A 15,089-nucleotide genomic window follows, 5' to 3' on the forward strand; every position below is an offset into this window, starting at 1 on the left:
CATATCTTTTACTTCTAAATCAACTTCATGGAATAAAACAAATGTAGAATGAAGAATAGTAAACCAAATCTAATCTAAATAGGCTTTCAAACCAAAAATTATTAAGTTTAAATATATTTGTTATATTGTACAATATTTAATTGGAGTAAAATGACTCTTAAAACTAAAAGTTTATTGTTTGAAAGCAATGTGAAGTGTAGTTTTAACTTTAAACTGAAAAAGAATGAGAAGTCAAAAAACCAAAAAAATTAAATTAAAGGAAAGGAGAAGTAATAAAAGTATGATACAGAAAAATAAAAAAGTTTTTTCATTTGTAAGTTTATTTGTTTAAAAATATTTACAATTTAATCACAGATTAGTTTTAAGATTATATGATTATTATTATATAATTATGTACTACTACTGTATAATTTACATAACATCATTTATATTTAAAGATAAATGACGACTTCAGGATACAAATATAAAAATACAGTAGAAACCCAATCATAGATACTAGATGAGGTTGCAGCACTGTAAATCTGGATTAACTTGAAATTACTAATATATCCCAGTGCTCACAGATTACCACTTTTTACAGACAAAAGAAATGTGTTATAATCACAGAGTGGAAAAATTAAACTTTCTTCGATGTAGTCATTTAAACAAAAAAATGTGTGAGGTAGTTTTAGATTAAATCTTTCATCAATATTTTTATAGAACTGCTAACTCATGTTAAGAATATTTACCAAAATGAAGTATGCTATATTTTACATACATAAAAAATAAATATGTTAAAATTTTATCAAAATCACATGAATTATTTTTAAGAGAATTAAGCTTTAAAATTTTTCAAAATAGTTGTTGCCTATTTGGTAAAAGTAATAATGGCTGCATTTGGTATAGACTAATAGAAAAAAATTGTTGATATTTAACAGAGTTAAAATTTTTAACCTTACCAGTTTATTTATTTTATTATTATCTTTTTATTTACCAGTAAACAGTCCCCGTAGCCCAATTCGAGTAACAAGACAATATTTTAATGGTTGTGGTATATTCTTTATGGGGCTATCCAAATAAAATAAAACTAAAACTTTATTAATTTAATTTGGTAAGTTTCACTCATGATTAATCTAGTTCCAAGGTATTAAAATTTAGATGAAGTAAATAATTCATTTTAATAAAATAAAATTTTTTTTCTCTATATTTATTAAACATTTTACTTGACCATTCCAAATGAACTAAAATCCATACTATCAAAGCTGAGAATAATGTTTTTTTTACTGTAAATTTCAGAAAGGGTTTTTATTTATATAAACTACTCATGACTTAACATTTACATTAATTATCTCAAACAATAATATTTTTTCTTAATGATACCGTTTTAACCAGTTAATTTAAAGATTTACTTAAATTTAATCATCTAAAAAAATATGTAAGTTGTATTATAGCAGTCATTAATCATTAATGACAAGTATTAAAAATACCTTACATCTTGGCTTAATTACAATTTAATCACTGATTAGTTTCAAAATTATATGATTATTATTGTTACATAATTATGTACTACTATTGTATAATTTACATGACATCATTTGTATTTAAAGATAAATGATGACTTCAGCTATACTTATGTCCTTGTATAAACTCATTTGTTAAGAAATGTAATATAAAAGCGTAAAAATATTACAAATACTGTTATTAAAAAAATATATATAAAGCGTAATAAAATAAATATTAAATTTAATTAGATTTTTGGAAATTTACTTCCAGAAAAGAAACACCATTGACATATTACAATCAATTTGCTTGATCTGGAAAACCACTTTTGATGCAGTTGAATAAATATTTTAAGAAATCTTCTATAAGCGTATTTTAACAGATTTAAGGAGTGAGTAGTTTTGATATAGTCCTTTTTTTAATTTTAATTACAGTTCATCAGACACATCAATGAAATCACCTTGTATGCTTTAAAATTGTACTCTAGCTTATATTAATGTTTCATGATAATGAATTCAAAAAATATCATTGCAGTTACTTTACCATTTAGTGATTTAGGGAACTGGCCCTAAATCACTAAAATTAGAATTTTTAAAATCACTATCACATTAAAAACAAAAACTACCAACAACTTATCAACCCTTAATTTTGCTTTAACTTTACAAAGTTAAATTAAAAGAAATTTAAAACAAATGCTGTTTTTAGTGTATTTTTCAGGGTAGACTTTTAAGGTCATTTTATTATAATTTTTTTTTGTTTGTTTTTTATTTGAATTATGTGTAGTTTTAGAAAAAAATGCTGCCTATATTTTCAAAAGAAAATCAAAACCTGAGACACTTGAATAAATATAAAGTAAAGGAATACCAGTAAGCAATGTTTAACCAAGATTTTTGGTCATTACGAAAGAGAATGGTAACTTCCCAAAAGTTAGTCCATTCTTAATCGCTAGAGAGATTGCTAATTGTGCTGGTGGTCCTGTCAAGGTAATCCGAAAGACTTTTAATGGATTGCATGTCGAAACTATCAACGACATGCAAAGCCAGAAAGTCCAGGAGTTGAAGAAGATCGGTGAATTTGCAGTTTCTGTCCAACCGCATAGCACACTTAACACATCCAGAGGAGTTGTTACCGTGATCATCTTAACTGTACAGAAGAAGAAATAGTACAGGAAATGTCTGGTCTGGTCACATTGTCGCAGACTCACTATGAGAAGAAATGGTGAGATTCTTCCTTCGGCCTCGCATGTTTTGATATTCAATAGGACGAATCTTCCTGAAAAGGTACGAGCTGGCATCCATCGGCTTGATGTACGGGCATTCATTCCGCAGCCGATGAGATGTTTTAAGTTTCAACGTTTCGGACACACTGCAGCTAGATGTGAAGCGCAGGAAATATGCATATGTGGAGTGAAAATACATGAGGGTGATCCATGTAAAGAACCTCCAATCTGCATTATCTGTAAAGGGCACCACAACTGTCGTTCAAGGAACTGCCCTATATATAAATTGGAAACGGCTATTCAGGAAGTTAAAACGCTTCAAAAAGTTAGTTACCCTGAAGCGAAGAAAATTGTCAACTCACAAACACCTCGACCATCGACTACATATGCAGAAGCAGCGGCTGCTCCTTCCACATCTAAAATAATGTAGAGCAGTTGCTTAATACGATGGCACCGAGTCTTGCGACGATGATTGAAAGAATCATTGATTCAAAGATTGAGTCGACTCATCGGACAGAACAAAGTAAACATGAGAAGGCTCATTCCCGGACTGACGTCGTTGACTTAAGACACGTACCAGCGCAGTCTAAAAAAACCAGCAAAACCTGCGATTACAACGCCACCAATTGACGTAATGCGTAAAAATCTGGATCTATCCGGAAAAGGAAAAAAGATCACTCCTTCTAATCAGAAAGCCAAGGAAATTGTGCCAAAAGTACAGGAAAAGTCTGGGTCTACCGAAATGGAAGTGCAAGTCATTATTGAAAAAGCACCAGACACAGACGATAATAAAACTGTATGCATAGAGCCTCCAAAAGCTCAGAGAGCAATCGCGGCGAGAGCATCTATATCAGCCGGCCCAAGCACAGCCTTAGAGATTGAATCCAGTTCATCAGCCGCCGAAAATGCATCCCTTGCAAGTTTTGATTCAATTGCAACGATGCTAACAGCACCAACGAAGCTTTCATCACCTGATGTAAGCCGGCGAATGTCATTGGCATCAGAAAGAGAAGAAGATGCCATGTCCGAGGCCTCAGATACTGTCATCGGAAGTTGAGGCCGTTCGCAGAATGGAAAAACGGTGCAAGAAAGGATGGCCGAAAGGAAAGCCTAGACGGTAAATATTGGATTCGAAAGTTCTATTAGAATAAGAAATTTTGAACCTATTTTTTATTTTTTATTTTTTGAATTTGGACGGGGCTAATGACCGAAGTAGTCGATGCCCTTAAAAATCTCAAAAAAAAATAATAAATGTAATATTAAATATTTTTTAGTTAGTTGTGCTTTTTTGTTAGTAGCATTGAGAAAGAAACTTGCCAAATGATTAGTGTGGAACATGATGTAGTAAGGATGTGAAACATGGGCAATAGAAAAGAAAGAAGAAAATTATTTGGAAAGTTTTGTGATGTGGGTCTATGGAGAAAAGCATAGAAAATAAGATGGAATGACAGAGTGAAAAATGAGGATGTACTAAGAAGAATAGGAAAGGAAGGTTTTGAAAACAATAAAAAAGAGGAAGGTATCATGGGTAGGATATATTTTGAGAAGAGACTGTATAAGAGCTTAGGATACTTGAAGGGAAAATAGAAGGAAAACAAGTTAAGGGGGGAAGAAAGATAGAATAACAATGGACATAAGAAAGGAAAGACGTTATTGGCAAATGAAAAGAGAAGCTCAGGATCGATAAAAGTAGAAAAACTGTCCAATTGAAACCTGTTGTAAGACAGATACACCAAGAAGAAGAAGAAGAAGACGTTTCTTTAATTATTGGTGTAGTTAAATTTAAATCAGTATGTTAAGCTACAGGTAACATTTTTTAGAAACTTTGGGCCGGTCAAATAAGAATTGGATTAAAGTGGAAGATACGAAAGTTATTTTTTTTCAAGGTCCGATCGGTTACGAAATTAAAACCATAATTAAAATTAAAAAAAAAATTATTTTTAACATAGTTACGCTATTTCTCTACATAGTCGCCACTCCGATTTAGACATTTGTCGTAGCGTGGTACCAACTTTCCAATACCCTTGTCATAGAACGGAGCCGCCTATATTTTCAGCCATGTATGTACGCTGTTCTGCAGCCGATGTCTGTGCCAAAATGTTGTCCTCCTAGCCAGCGTTTCATGTGAGCAAAGAAGTGAAAATCGGATGGAGCCAGGTCCGGGCTGTATGGTGGGTGATCAAACACTTCCCAACGAAAACGCTGCAGGAGCTTCTTTGTTTCAGCTACAGTGTGCGGCCGAGCATTGTCATGGAGAAAGACAATGCCTGATGACAACAGGCATATTCGCTTATTCTGAATTGCCCTTCGTAGACGTTGAAGAGTCACGCAGTATGAGGCTGCAGTGATGGTCGTGCCACGTTCCATGAATTCCACCAAGAGAACTCCATTCTGGTCCCAGAACACAGTAGCCTTCTCCAACAGAAAGTTGGAGAAGGTTCGCTTGAACTTCTTTGGTTTACTGGGAGAATGAGAATGCATCCGCTGTTTGGATTGTTCTTTTGTTTCTTCAGTTTCGAAATGGACCATGTCTCGTCCCCTGTGACAATTTTGTTCAAAAAATCTTCTCCTTCATTGTGGTAGCGCTGGAGAAACGTTAGGGAGGCGACCATTCTCATTGTTTTGTGATGGTCGGACAGCATCTTGGGAACCCATCTCGCACACAGTTTGCGGTACTGAAGTCTCTCACTCATAATGGTGTAGAGAGCTGACCTTGAAATTTCAGGAAACGAATCACTCAATACAGTAATTGTGAACCGACGATTTTCTTGAATTGCCTCATCCACTTGCTCAACGAGATCATCGGTTGACACTCGGCTTATTTCCCTGACTGCCTGCATCATAAACATCTATCTGTACGTCCTGTTTTAAAGTTTCTGCACCATTGTCGCACTTTGCTGTCACTCATTGAGGTTTCACCGTGCATATTACTTATTCGTCGATAAGTTTCAGCTGCATTACACCCCTCAGCCTGAAAAAATCGAATTACCACACGCACTTCACACTGGGCGGGAGATGCTATTGTTGTAGACATGTTTACGTGCTAGCTGCATGTTCAGAAATAAATGAAGTGACGCAGCGTGATTGAAGGCCATACTAGAGACGCTGCGCAACACATATGCGCAAAGGTTCATCCGATTTTTGCGCGGGTTTTTATTTCGTGACCGATCGAACCTTGAAAAAAAAGAACCCTCGTATTTATGGTTACCTTCTGCAATTACTTGTCTCTTTGAGACACGTGTTCTCACAACTTCACTGTCTCTCTTACCAGATTATTATTATTTTGAAAATACATGTTTTCTTTTATTGTAAATTTATCTCCATCAGCAGACAGACATAGAGTAAATAAACGTATGCAGTACACATATAGTAAATAAAAAATAAAGAAAAAAATTCTAACTGTATTCGAAGTCTAAGAAAATATATTGAACATTAGGGCTTTAATAATTTATAAGATAGTTTGCGGCATTCATAACCCTAGTAAAAGTTAATTTTATGGACTTAAAGTATCCTATGATTGTTTTAGTTTAACAATGATTGTTTACGTAAGTCTCAGAAGATTGCAAATTTGTACACTTTAAAATGATCAGTACGCATACACATACCTATTATACTTTTGGTTTACTTCTCTTCCCTTTTATTCTTAAATAAATTATGAGTCAGTATTCACGTTTACAATTTTATTCGCCTTCATAATCCTCACATAACTTAATTATTTCTCACTGTTATTTGTGTTAATTATTTGTGCATGTAGGCTTGTATAGATTACTTTTATCTGTTAAGTGAATGTTTTTCTAGTCTGTTAAATTTAATATTTGGTGCAATCATTGTTGTGTAATTTATATATGCCTAGGTTTATTTGTGTATGCACGCATGTGTGCGATTTTGTTCTTAAAAACACAAGCCAACACAGAAAACTAATAAAGCATACACTAATAAACTTACCAGAAATCTGAAAATATTCTAATAAACTTTACTGATTAGACTAAATATATGGATAGATTTGAAACATTCTTTTCAAATCCCCTATTGAAACAGGGGACACATACAAAGATGTTAACCATAACCAAGAAATTTAAACATAGCACATAAAACAAAGACACATATATGAAATTTATTAGTACATTAAATTTTTCAATGACCACTAAGGCATTTCTTAACCATAAATACTAAGATTGGTGCCACTAACAGCAGTGCTTCTGGACACTTAACTGAAGCATGTTTTGAAAAATAGGTCTCAAAAAATTGAGGGAAGTTCCATTAATATGAAAATTAATCATTTAATATTAAAAAGAATATGTTTTGAAAAATAAAGTTTTGACAAAAAGAAGATAAAACTTTTGTTATTATTGAATATAATCTGCTGAAGTGAGATGTTTTTTTATTGATGACAAATCATATTTTAGTTTTCATTAATTTGTTTTATCAGTAATCTTTAGTATTTAGTAAGTGTCTCTTGTACAGTTGAACACACATCAAAAATTGATGATTTTGAAATGATTTCCTTTTACGTATAAAAAAAGTATTTTTTTTATATTTAATTTAAAAAAAATTAAATGTAGAATGAGGTACATCTACTTATCAAGCACTAGTCATAAGATAACTTAACTTGTTACTGAGTTCATAAGAAATTAGATTACACATGCGATAACTCTTCATTTACAAATTACATTTACCTTTTAATCATTTAACGATAATACTTTCAGTAAATTCAAGTTCATCCACCTTAACTTAAAAAAAAACGGAACTAAGGCAGAAAATAATGTGAAACAACATAGATATTGGAACTAAAATGATGAAATATTGCTACACTTCCATACATAACATTATAATAATTTTCTGTTGAAGTCCTAACCAGTTAATTATTGAACTCCCAAACTAGTTCCCATCTATAACATCATGCATCTCTGCAAAAGCGTGCTATCCTATCCCAGTTCTTTCCATTCAAAAAGTCTATAAATAAATCACGTGACAGCCAGATTGACTATAGCTAGCAATTCCTCTATTTAGCAAGGGCAAATAGTGACAAAATGAAAAAATATCTTCTTGCTCTTTTGCATTACATAAGGAACAGCATACATTTATTTTACTGACCCATGGCTTACAATTAAGATCAATTAGGCTACACCTTGCTTTCATAATACATTTAATTGACAAGAATTTATTTATTTAGTAAGATACCTATTTATCCCCGAATAGAGATTAAAAAATGTATAACGAGTATTACAAATACAAATCAATTTTAAAAATAAAATTCCAAAATCATAGAAAGTAGGTCAACATGGACTATACAAAAAAATAATTTTGTAAAAACTCTCCGATTCATCTATTCAAATAATCTATGAGATGGTAAGTTCCTTCTTTTTTAGGAAAAGTAAAAGTTATTTAAAATTCCTAGTAACTCACAATACTTTGATGGATTATACTCATATGCCTTTTTAAAATACTTTTTATTTGGAAGCGGTAAAATTATTCTCCTGAACCTTCTCCTAGGCTTGCGCATAAGTTTTTGAAAGAAAATTTTCTTTTTTAAATAAAAATAATTTAACAATATCTTAAAATTTATAATTTGACGTAAAATTTTCTAAATGAAAGGAGAATGATAAGGTGATAATTGGCAGTGGATCTAGAATTAGCTTTCTTTAAAACTGGTATTACAACTAGCATGAGTAATTAAAGATTCCTTTTACAAAAGATAAATTAAACGATAGGCGAGACTGTCAAAGACGTCATTCCTTTGGTTTGGTTAATCTTACCAATGCAGAAAACTAATTAGAATTATTCTAATACTGTTTGTCTTGTAATAAAGTCTCTTAAAATAAACATTTTGGTATTAATGTAGTAGGCGATGTAACGCTGTAGTTAGACTACAAGACTACACTTCATTAACATTCATACATATTATCCTAATTCAGTACCTTACGGTGACTCTGGAGGCTAACCAGAAAAAGAAAAGTTCTTAGACCTGTAGACACCACAAATTACGAATTATCTTTAAAAAATCGATTTGGCGAGCTTCTGATGGAGGAAACAAACGAGGAAATTGAATAAAAAATCTGTTCCCCTCTATAAATCATTTTGTATGGAATCCTTGATGTACTTAAATTATATGAATTCATTGAGACCGTTGTCACAAAAATGACTTTACTATTGGTTATTTAATAAAAAACAATTAAAAACAAATTCTAATGATACTGATGAATGCCAAAAAAACATCGAAATGATTCCCGAACATAATTTAGTCGGACACATCTTTTCAAGGAAAGACGAGAGAGCTCTTCGAGTGGTGCTAAAAAATTTATTATTCAATTCCTGTTGAATAAATAAAGACTGATATTGAGAGTCACGGGCGCAAAGTTTAGAGTACTGTTAATGCACGTCATTATGTGAGAAAACAACCGCTATCAACATTTTTTGTTAATTTGGATCCTCAAGAAAATAACAAAAACATATTCAATTTGAATAACATTGTAAACTGTTGCGATTGTTTTGAGACACCCAGGAAATCACCTGGACTTGTACAGTGTATGTACTGTAAACAATATGGACGTCCAAAATATAATTTTATGCCCCAATATCGCCGCGTGAAGTGTGCAGGTGCCCACAGAACGTCAGACTGTTGAAGAAAAGATAGAAGCACACCACCGACTTGCGCTCTTGGTCAAGCGGATTATCCTGTTAATTATAAAGGATGCAGAGTCTACATAGAAATACTGGAAAGAAAATAAAAGCAATATATTCATATCAATACTCGAAAAACTCAAGAATATTCAGGTGAAATCTAATAAATCGATCGGGCTAAATATTATATCTTCCCTTTGCTAGGACAAACCTAACCTCACGACGCAGAAAATTACTCACGTCTTCAATCTCGGTCTTATACTACTCTTGTAAAACACGAAAATGATATACATAATTCAGAAATTGACAATAAATAAATTAAATAAACTCTCGACAAACAATAAATTCCTTTTTTAACAGCTTGGAAACTATATTCGCTTGCTCACGAAAGTAATCACTAAACTGTATAAATGACGAAGTTCTTACGTATTGATACTTGGAACATCAATGGCCCATTCAATCGACGGCGAGAGTTAGAAACATGGTTTTATCAAATAGGCTGGATGCAATTTTAATATCTGAAACTCACTTTAAAGTTCAAAACTTATTTAAACTTCATGGTTATTGTTTTTACGCTACCAACCATCCGGATTGTAGGGCGAATGAAGCCACTGCGATTCTTGTAAAAATCAATATTAAGCTTTTCAATTACCCTCTTACAGCACAGATCACTTGCAAGCGACGATTTAAATTCACGACTGACATGGACCTCTCAGATTATCTGCTGGGTTACTGTCTTCCACGCCACAATATCTTTTGTGATCTATTTTCTTATTTTTCTAAACACTTGGCTCCCGATTTATTGCAGGGGTTGACTGAAATACAAAACACTTACTCTGCGGTTCTCGACTAATTACTAGTCGAGAGAGAGAACGTAAGAGCTGCATAGATAAATCCCATCTTAATGCCATGTCTACAATGCAATCAACTTACTGGCCTACAGATCAGACAAAAATCCCAGATTTTCTAGATTTCTTTATCTCTTGAAGGATCTCTTCTTTTTACACCAACGTTGAATGCAATTACAATTCTGCATCCGATCAGTGTCATGTTTTGCTTACAATTCGCACAATGGTCATTCAAAAACAGAAATCTATGGGACTAACAATAAGAGCTGATTGGAATTCATATCGAAGTTTTATAGCGGATAAACTGAATCTAGAAATAACACTTAAAATTCTGAAGATATCGATAATGCAGTCTATCATTTGACTTCCATTATTCAATAAGCGATTTGGAGTTCAACACCATAGGAAAAGTACGCCAGACGGGAAGGTACTGATTACCCTAGAGAGGTTATGAATCTTATTTAAAAAAAAAAAAAAAGACTAAGGAGAGTGTGTCAACATTTTAGAAATCCTGCAGAAGCAGAGCTACTCGCAGGTCGAAATAACTTCTGCAGATAAATAAAAGTGACACTTTTAGATCTTACATTGAAAATCTTTCTCCTTATGAAAAAGATGATTATTCATTGTAGAAAGTAACCGAAAGATTCAAACAACCGCTTATCTCTATCCCTCTTTAAAGGTCGCAAGTGGTGTTTGGGCTAGAAGTGATAATGAAAAGGCTGATGTATTTGCCGACTATGTAAGTACAGTAGTCCAGCCTCATAATATAAGGAGGAATGGAGAAACAGAAATTTTCTAATTGTTAGAAAACCCTCTTCCTATATATCTTTCAATAAAAACGTTTTCATCAGCAGAAATTGTGTATACAATTAATAAAATGTTCAGTTTAAAGAAATCGCCGGGGTTCGATCTAATTACAGCAAAAATGCTAAAGATGCTACCATACAAGACCATTTCATTCATTAAGTATATATTTAATGGCATCATTCGAACAACGTTTTATACATGCGAATGGAAGGTGTCGTAGATAGTAATGCTACCAAACCATGTAAACCACTGAATGAGGTGAGGTTGTACAGGCCCATAAGTCTGTTACCGGTTCTGTCGAAAGTCTTGGAAAAAATCTTCCTTCAACGATTGAAGCCTGTTTTAACGATTGACCAAATAATTCCTGACCATCAGTTTGGCTTTCGGACTGGACATTCCACGATTGAACAAATTCACAGGGTTGTCAAGGTCCAGTTGTTTACAAGAAAAAAAATATTGTTCAGCCGCGTTTTTGGATGTGTAGCAGGCTTTTGAGAAAGTCTGGTTTCCTATCATTGACTGTGTGGAAAATTAAAGTTAATCTAGCGAAATCCAGTCATGTCACATTTACAATGAAAAGAAACACATGGCCTCCGATCCATCTGGACAACGATGTTGTTCCCCTTAATGACAATGTAAAATTTCTGGGTTTACATCTTGATCGTCCATTGACGTGGAAATATCACATCCATGAGAAAAATCAAGCTGACACATGTACTGATTACTTGGAAGACGGTCCCAGTTATCTCTTTCTAATAAAATTCTACTCTACAATGTAATTTTAAAACCAATCTGGACCTATGATATTCAGCTCTGGGGAACGACAAGCAAAAGCAACGTCAAAACTATTCAGCGGTTCCAAAACAAATTACTCCGAAATACAACAAATGCACCATGATTCGTAAGAAACAGTGATATCTACGATTATCTGAAGATTCCTTATTTTCGGGATGAAATTTACTTTCTTGTAAGAAGTGAAGTATTGTTATCGCGAAAAATTTCGGTTTCATATTTCAACGGAAATATCCATTTTACGATCCCTGAATCAATTTTGACTAGTTTCGCCGTGACATCTTTACCTACGTATCCTCGCATAACTCAAAAACGATTAGCCGTGGGAAGTAGAAATTTTGGATTTAGGACTGTTTTAACATCTAGTTGTGCACGTCCCATTTTGACTGCAATCGACTGGAACAAAAGTATCCAAAAAAGCTCAAAATAAAAACAAAATTTGGATTTTGGACTTGTTTAACTGCAACAATTAGCCCTCATTGAGAGCGTTTCAACGATTTACCATAAGTGGAACTTATTTTTATTGGTTTCAGAGTTATAGCCAAATTAAATTTTAATTAATGAAATATTTGGATCTTACAAGGGGAAGGCACATCGATCGAATTCACTTCATCTCCTTTTTTTAACTTTTTTTTTTAAATTTAATTATATTGATTTATTAATAATTATTAACTTGTGGTTATAAAAGTTTTACAATAAATAATAATTCAATAATAACAATAAAAAAATATCAGATGTTATTAATTAAATAACATTTTATGCACTTTTCATTAAAAAAAAAATGTTTATATGTAATTTAATATGTGTACAAGGAAGTCATGTGGTGCCTTCATCAGATTTTTTATCTTTAATGTCAGTTTTGTATTTCATATGTTACTCTTGCTTGTTGAATTGTATTCTTCAATAGTTTTGCTGGAAACTGTCTCTTTTAACGTCAATTTTAATGTTATCTAATTTACTTATAGTTTTTTTTTTGTATTTGTACAAACTGATTGTAAATAAAACCTTGATAAAAAAAAAATTCTTTTTTTTAATTTCAATATTGCGTTTCAGTGACGCCAGCTAAGAACTAACTAACTAACTACAGAGGTAGATCGCCTACTTCATTAATACCAACATTTGGTAACAATGATACATGATGAAAAATTTATGAAATTATAGAAACATAAAATACCCAGATCCTTCATTTTGTAACTGTTTGAGATTCTTTGTGATGTTTAAATTATGAGTTTAATTTTTTTTTCTTCCTAAACTCATCACATTTTTTGATATTAGATGAATTTTATTCTTTTTTCTTTTAATTCAAGGTGTATTTGGAAAACAGTGAAGACAGTGCACACAGATGACTGGCCAATTGAATACAATTAAAAAAAAATAAATAATACTAAAGTAACATTAACTGAATAAATTTAATAAGTTAGTAATTGTGTGCATACTTTGTCATCATTATTATCATCATATATGATTATTTATACATTATTGTTCTGACTTGAAAGGTCCTTTGATTAATGATTTCTTTTATTTCCAATTAAACTTTTAAGAACTTAACAGCTCCAATCAATGTCAGATTATCTATCATTTTTACGCTTTTCTAGCTTCTTTTTTATACGTTCTATTGATCCTTCAAGTATTGTTTTAACCAGTCTCCTCTCCTTTCAGAAGTCACAGACAGTTAGGTTTCTATTCAGATTTGTTCTGAATATGTAATAAGATTTTAAATTAAAAAAAAAATATTTATAAAATAATGAAAATAAAAATTTAATTATCACATTTACTAAGCAAATAAAAATAGATAAATGCTACAGGTAACTCAAGCAAAATTTTTACCTTACAAACTACAAAGCAGGTATGAGTTGTATTTTTTTCCTTTCCTCTCCAGTTTTCTTTATAAAGTCCTGCAATATTGATTGTATAAGGACTCATTAATAGAATATTATCCTAGTTATAATTTTCATTTACACATTATTTAAGAGGAAAAAGCCCATTTTGAACCCATCAGGTAAATTTATAGTGTTTGTACAATTCTTGCCACACACTTTGGTTTATCAGTTAATTTCTCTACTATAAAGAGCCAATTACATAACTCAATAGTAAACAAACATTTTAAGGTTAGGTAAATGATTATTTATTATGGTTTTTATATTAGTATTATTTTTATATGTTATTGAAAATCACACTATAATTTACATTCTACTAAATTTATGATTATTTATTTTTATGATTATTTACAATGTTTAATTAAAGTTAAGTTTTTTATATTTAGGTTATTATTTTTAAACCCACCGGGTTGGTCTAGTAGTTAACACGTCTTCCCAAATCAGCTGATTTGGAAGTCGATAGTTCCAAATCCTAGTTAAGCCAAGTTCAAGTCCTAGTAAAGCCAGTTATTTTTACACGGATTTGAATACTAGATCGTGGATACCAGTGTTCTTTGGTGGTTGGGTTACAATTAACCACACATCTCAGGAATGGTCAAACTGAGAATGTACAAGCCTACACTTCATTTACACTCATACATATCATCCTCTGCAGAATTATCTAAATGGTAGTTACCGGAGGCTAAACAGTAAGAAGAAAGAAAAAAGGTTATTAGTTTTAACAATAATCATTTATTATTTTTAACAAGACTTAATACAGAACAATATATTTCAAAGTAAATCGCTTCAAAATGAATTAGAAATGATTATGTGCCTTACAACACTATTTATGCATAAAGAAGTCAACATGATATCATGTGTTGAACAGTCTTATCTCATATTTAAGAAGTTGGTTTTTATTGTCCCTGTAAATATTTATAAAATTTAATTAATAATTAAATTTTATATTTTTGTCTGATGGACAAAAATAGAGCAATGTTGAGGGTTAATAACCCAAGAGTTATTTTTTGACTGAAGGATATACAAAGAAATTTCACCTAAAACAGTATGTTACAGATTTGCATTAAATTGTTTATCGATTATTAAAGTAAGTGAAATCTGTTTTTGTTTGTGTAACAGTTAATTATTTTTATAAATTTTCACTTACATTAAAAGGCTGTTACTTTTTAATTGCTGTTGATGACTTTTTTCTGTGTTTAGCCTGCAGATCCACCATTAGGTATTTCAGAGGATGAGATAATGATTTGTAGCGTGTGTGAAAATTCCCTGCCTGACCGGGATTCGAACCCGTGACCTCCGGATGAAAGGCCGAGATGCTACCACATGCGCCACAGAGGTCCACTGTTGATGACTTAGTCTCATTTATAAGCATACACGTAACCAGCTTTCACTTCTGAATATGTACCTTTTGGAATTTCTTATTTGCTTTTTATGGAGGTTTTAGTT

This window comes from Lycorma delicatula, chromosome 1 (genome assembly GCF_047948215.1).
Source record: "Lycorma delicatula isolate Av1 chromosome 1, ASM4794821v1, whole genome shotgun sequence".
Lineage (NCBI taxonomy): Eukaryota > Metazoa > Arthropoda > Insecta > Hemiptera > Fulgoridae > Lycorma > Lycorma delicatula.